This window comes from Miscanthus floridulus, chromosome 4 (assembly GCF_019320115.1).
Source record: "Miscanthus floridulus cultivar M001 chromosome 4, ASM1932011v1, whole genome shotgun sequence".
Lineage (NCBI taxonomy): Eukaryota > Viridiplantae > Streptophyta > Magnoliopsida > Poales > Poaceae > Miscanthus > Miscanthus floridulus.
Window position 1 is genome coordinate 38,596,476 of NC_089583.1, and position 5,727 is coordinate 38,602,202.

Genomic DNA, 5,727 nt, shown 5'->3' on the forward strand with positions numbered 1-5,727 from the left:
ATTGCGATCCAGACACTTATAGAAGATACGACCCTTGTTGGGACCCTCCTTCTTCACTCGATACTCCATCACAATCTTCGTCTCATCACGACACTTGCCGCATGGAATGAGAGGGAGGCCCGACCTAAGTCGCTTTGGAAACCCATGAGAGGCCGAGGACCCGGAAGCAGTTGTCATCTACTCTCTATACTCATTTTTTAATACACTATAAATTTCTCATTTTATAAACAAATAAAATTAAGAAACTATAAAATTATCTATATCTCTAAACAATGAAGTGTGCTATGCATGCTAGAAATAAAAAGTGAATACTAATTTTAAATACCTACTTTAACCTTTCTTCATCCAAATATGCAAACTATAAGTTATTTTGAGCTCAAATTGTTTACAAATAAAAAAAACACCATAAAAACAATATATATATATAGTGAACAATATGAGATAAGCCAATGATGAAAAATGAGAGTATGAGATTGGTAACCTTTACAACTGAAGATCGACGGAGGAATCGAAGAATGGATGGAGGAACAATGGAGGGAGGAAGCAAGAACACTAGTGCAGTGAGCTTCAAAATGTGCTGAGCTCGGGCTCGGGGAGGAAGAAGGAGACGGCCGGGATATAAAGAGGGGACCTTTAGTCCCGGTTGATGGCTCCAACCGGGACTAAAGATAACTTTCCAACCCTCGGCGCAGCCACGGCCCGGGAGTAGACCTTTACTCCCGGTTGGAGCCACCAACCGGGAGTAAAAGTCTACCTTTAGTCCTGGTTAGTGGTTCCAACCGGGACTAAAGGTCCCTGCCACCTCTGTCTGGCGTAGTAGACGTTGGGCAGGGACCTTTAGTCCTGGTTGGAACCACCAATCGGGACTAAAGGTCTCTCTAGTCCCGAGCACAAAAAATACCAGGACTAGAGCCTATTTTGGTCGAGGATCAAAGGTCTGTTCTGTACTAGTGATTAGAACTAAAAGACCTTTGTGATCTCCTCTTTACTCCTGTTATCTTAAGTCTTGTTGCTACTCCTGGTCAAGATAGATCGTAGTTAATCTCATATGTTTCCCTATGGATACGATACTTGGAATACTTTTGGGTGAAACCTACAATGGTATCCATACGTTTACAGATTTATCTGCGTGCATTAATAAATACCAACAATCCTAATCGTTTATTAGTGTGTTTTATTATGTACCGTAAATCCATCACCGTAGACGTGGATAAACATTTGTGACTGGATAAACATTCGTGACTGTATACAACGCATGAGCATATATCTAATATATAGTTACTAGTATACATTCGTAAGTCGCTGGCAAAGTTTCTGCTCACATGTAAGTACTTGAAGGCGTGGAGAGTATACTGTAACAAATCACTATGTATCAGCATTATTTACCCGAAAAGAAGTTTGTAATCAAACAAGGTTTTCCAAGTAAACCCGCTGAAATTCTGAGCACGTGCAATGATAAAAATGTTAAAAAAATGTGTCTACTACCATACACGCCGACATGTGCACTGCACGGTTAAAATCTGATTCGCAAAATCATCCGAATTTGATGCCCCATGAATTTTTAGGTAAAGTTCTATCGTGTAGGTGGAGCTGAGACTTAAGATCGAGCAATAGTCGGAGGTATGTTGCTGTCGCACTTTTGTTCAGCCCCCTAAAATTTTTCCTGAATCCGCCGCTGGCCCCATATATATAGTTAATAATGTTGATATGGACCATCTAGGAGACAAGAATATATGTTTTGTTTTTATCTCCCAAGAAGATGCCGACCTCGACTGTTTGGCTCCTTGACCCTGATCTTCAGCTCGTCATAATCTTATCTACATCGCCCATTGCTTTTGTTTGCATGAAAGAATCCAACAAACATAAGGAGGATATATCATACTCATTACTCAAGCTAATGTTACATAAGGGTATGTTTGGTAGAACTTCATCAAATTCTGATTCTCTATCAAATTTGATTCTCCGGGAGAAGTGATTCTATGGTTAAAAGTGATTCTCTTTGATTTTTAGCATAAATTCTCAAAATCACGATAGCGAATCACTCCACAGAATCAAAAGAAGCTATCTTTTTCAGCTTCCATCCTCTTAGTTCATTTCAGATAATCACTTCACAAAATCAACAGAGAATCACTCTATCTGAAAAAACTGTTTGGTAGAGCTCCGGTTGAATTCAGGAAAGAATCAGCTCTGGGAGCTCTGCCAAAGAGGGCCTAAATGGTGACCACCAAAAAAGTAGAGGTATCGAGAAGTTGCTAGAGTAAGAAAAGGATACATTTATCCCTAGTATGACAATTTTACAGAGATATGTGGGGGTATTTAGTTGCCTTCTCAGCCTAGCCTAGGTGGCTCGAGGTAGCCAGTCCCCCGATAGCATGTAGGGGGCTCTTTGGATTTGGTGCACATCCCCTGTCCAAGCTCCAGGAAGGCAACTGTGGACTTGTTTGGTTGCCTGAACGGCCTCCTTAGCTAGGCTAAGTGAAGCCACCAACACCCACTTAGCTAGGCTAGCTAGAAACGGAGGGAGTGACCGTTACCACGTAGCGAGGCCACGTCTGGCCCTTGCACGCGCTCGCCTCACCTTCTGGTTGACGGCCACCACCGCATCTCTATCGTCCTCTTGTCCGGCACCGCCTCCCATCCGTGTCCTCGGCTCGCGACGGCGGTCTCGTGTGAAGATTGGCTCATGCGGCAAGGTCCCCTTTGGCTCGTGTGGCGTTACCATGGTCTTGCGTGGTAGCGCCCCAGCGGCGGTGAAAAAATAGGTGGAGGAGCGAGGGAGTGAGGGGCGTAAGAGGCAGGCAACTAGTGTGCCACGACAACCACGCAGAGGAGTGAGGTGGGCGTGGTGGTGTGCTCGTCGGGCGGCGCGACCGTGAAAAGGAGCTCAACCGTTGTTGCGGTGAGCTAGAGGAGGTGACCACGGTGTTGGAGTAGGTGGTGGTAGGCGCGCGACATTTGGTGGACACGTGGGTCGCCGCCTCAGAGCTGATGCAAAGCAAGCCAACCAACCAAACAAACTTGTGTCTATCTAGGCTTATAAAATGCAGACAACCAAACAACTAGGAATTAACTTTGGTTGGAGGAGGCTAAGGCTACCCCTGGCTTAGATGGCTAGCCAGGTTAAAAGCAGGTCAAGAAAAAAACACACCCTATAAACTCATGCAAGGTATGTTTGTTTGGATTCTCGCATACACGCATGCTGGTCAAATAGAGCTTGTGTTTGGTTACGCAGTTGGATAGACATGCATCAGATCCTCTAGTCTACGCGCAGCTTTCCACGCGCCCCGTCTGCACCGCGCGAGCCTGTCTCCGTAGAAATGAAGAAAAAATGTGCACCGTACCGCAAGGAGCCAGGCTCGGAGACGGTTTTTTTTTTGCATCTAGTCGACCATGCCAGTCCGTTGATCCAGCCATCCAAACGCTTGCATGTTGCACTTGGCGAGCCTGGTTCGACCAGAAGCAGGCAACCTAACCAAATGCCCTCAGAGCAGGTATAATAAGGTGTTTGAGCCGGCGAGATGAGATCCACATCAACAGAAAAACATGCCACGTAGGAGAGAGGTTGCCGAACGGGCGCTAATCATCTCGCCGGCTGAATCCCAAAATACGAGACAAAAAGGCTGCCTTGCAGCCGGATGCAAGCTAGGAGCTGCCGCTTCATTCTCCAGTGCTCGGACCCAGCTACAAAATATTAATCGCTTGTGTAGTTGATGCAGCTGAGACTATATTACTTATTTTACGTGACATGGCATATGTATTTAGCCAGCAGCAGGCTAAATTATTAGCCTTGGCTAAATTATTAGCCAGCAGCAGACTAAATTATTAGCCTTGCTCGATCTCATAGGGTAAGTGATGAGATGTTGCTAAGAGCATGTCCAATAGCTCTCAATAATTCATCTCAATAGTATACTATTGATGATCACCAATATTGTATTTTTTTAGACATGCTGCAGCATATCCCTTTTATATCCATCATCAAAACAGTGGTCATAGATGTAAGTTCTTAGACTCCTTTAAGTCTTTCTAAATCACATTCTCTAAATCATCATTTGAAGAGTCATTCCTATAAAAATCGCTTTCTATATCTTTTCAGTCTCCAACAGCTTTTCTATATTTCGTGCGCACTTTAGAGCCATTCTCGTCTTCTATTTTTGGCTAGCGAAAAATCGAAATAGAAGATGGCTATATTTGCATAACCATTTAGATAAGTTGTTGGAGGGTAATTTTTCACTAAAATCTCTATTCCTAACATTTAGAAAAAATATAGAGAGTCTCTTGAACAGCTTGGCTAAAATTAGTAGCCAAATTCTATTGTTTAGCCATTTTGTAAAATAGAAAATTAGTCAAAAAAGAAGAGATTCACAACAGCCTTACTATTTTACAAAGTTAGATAGCGAGCACTCGTGGTTGGCTATATATAGCCACCGAAGATGAAGAACAGACAACTTTCTATTTCATAAAGTCAAATAGCACGTCTGTTGGGGTCTAATTTTTGTTATTATAAATTCTAAAATAACCCCCACAACAAGAATAACCAAGTTGTTGGAGTTGTTTTTAATTTATTTATTTTTCTTTTTTATTCCTCCCTTTACTTCCTTGGGTTAATTGGTTTGAAGCCATTACAATTTTCAGTTTTTTGATATTTGCCATTACAATTCAGGTATTGGAAGATTCGCCGTTACAATTCTAATTGTCCCGTACTTGCCATTGTGGACATATTAGGCGTCCTTGGACCCATCTACAGTCATATATCTACCGTATTTACGTATGGAGTCAACCATATCTTCGATTCGGGCCCCTCGACGAGCTCGACTGGCCTCGCCGTCGGCGTCGTTCTTGCCTGCGGGCACAGGGCGGGCGGTCCGGCGACGCTGCGGCGCAGGTGCGGACGGGCGTTGCAGCGCAGGCGGTTGCTGCGGCGCTGGCAGGTGCAGGCGCCCGCTGCAAGCGCTGCGGGTTAGCCTGGGCATTCGGTAATAACGAACCGATCAGTTCGGTACTTCGATTACCACTAAAATTCGGTTCCTTACAAAATAGGTATCGATGGATTTCTTCCAAAAATCGGTACCGAGAAAATTTGGTTTCGGTATTTTTACTTCTGTTTCGGTATTTACTGAACAGTACCAAATTGATCACAGAGATATGTAATAGCAGGCTCAAAAGCTAATTTTGACATAATTTCATAGGGAATAATAGTGTAAAATAAATATACATACAAAAGTCCATAAGACTATAAAAGTGAGTACCACAAATACATAATATAATAGTCTACATTAGTACAATCAATAATATAACAATACTTAAACTTAGAACATTTCAGGTAATTCGGTAAATTCGGTTCCCCAAGGTAAAGAACCGAATTTACTTCGATAATTTTAGTTCCTGAGAATTAGGAACCGAATAGGATAAAAAAAAATCGATTTCGGTATTTTTGATTCGGTTTTCGGTATTTTCGATTTGGTTCTCGGTTGTCGGTATTTTTTTTTTGGCCAGGGGCTAGCTGCGGGCAATCCGAGGAGAGGCGCCCGCGTCCAAGGGAGCTGGACGAGCAGATGGCGCACGGGAGTCGAGGGGAGTCGCGTGCAGACCTGCAGGGAGCCGGACGAGCAGAGGCGTGCGGGGGCGTGCAGTCCTGATTCCTGAAGCGTTTGTTGCCTGAAGCTGCTGAAATAGACAACATGTAACGCCTTTGTTGCCTGAAGCCGCTGAAATAGACAGCATGTAAAT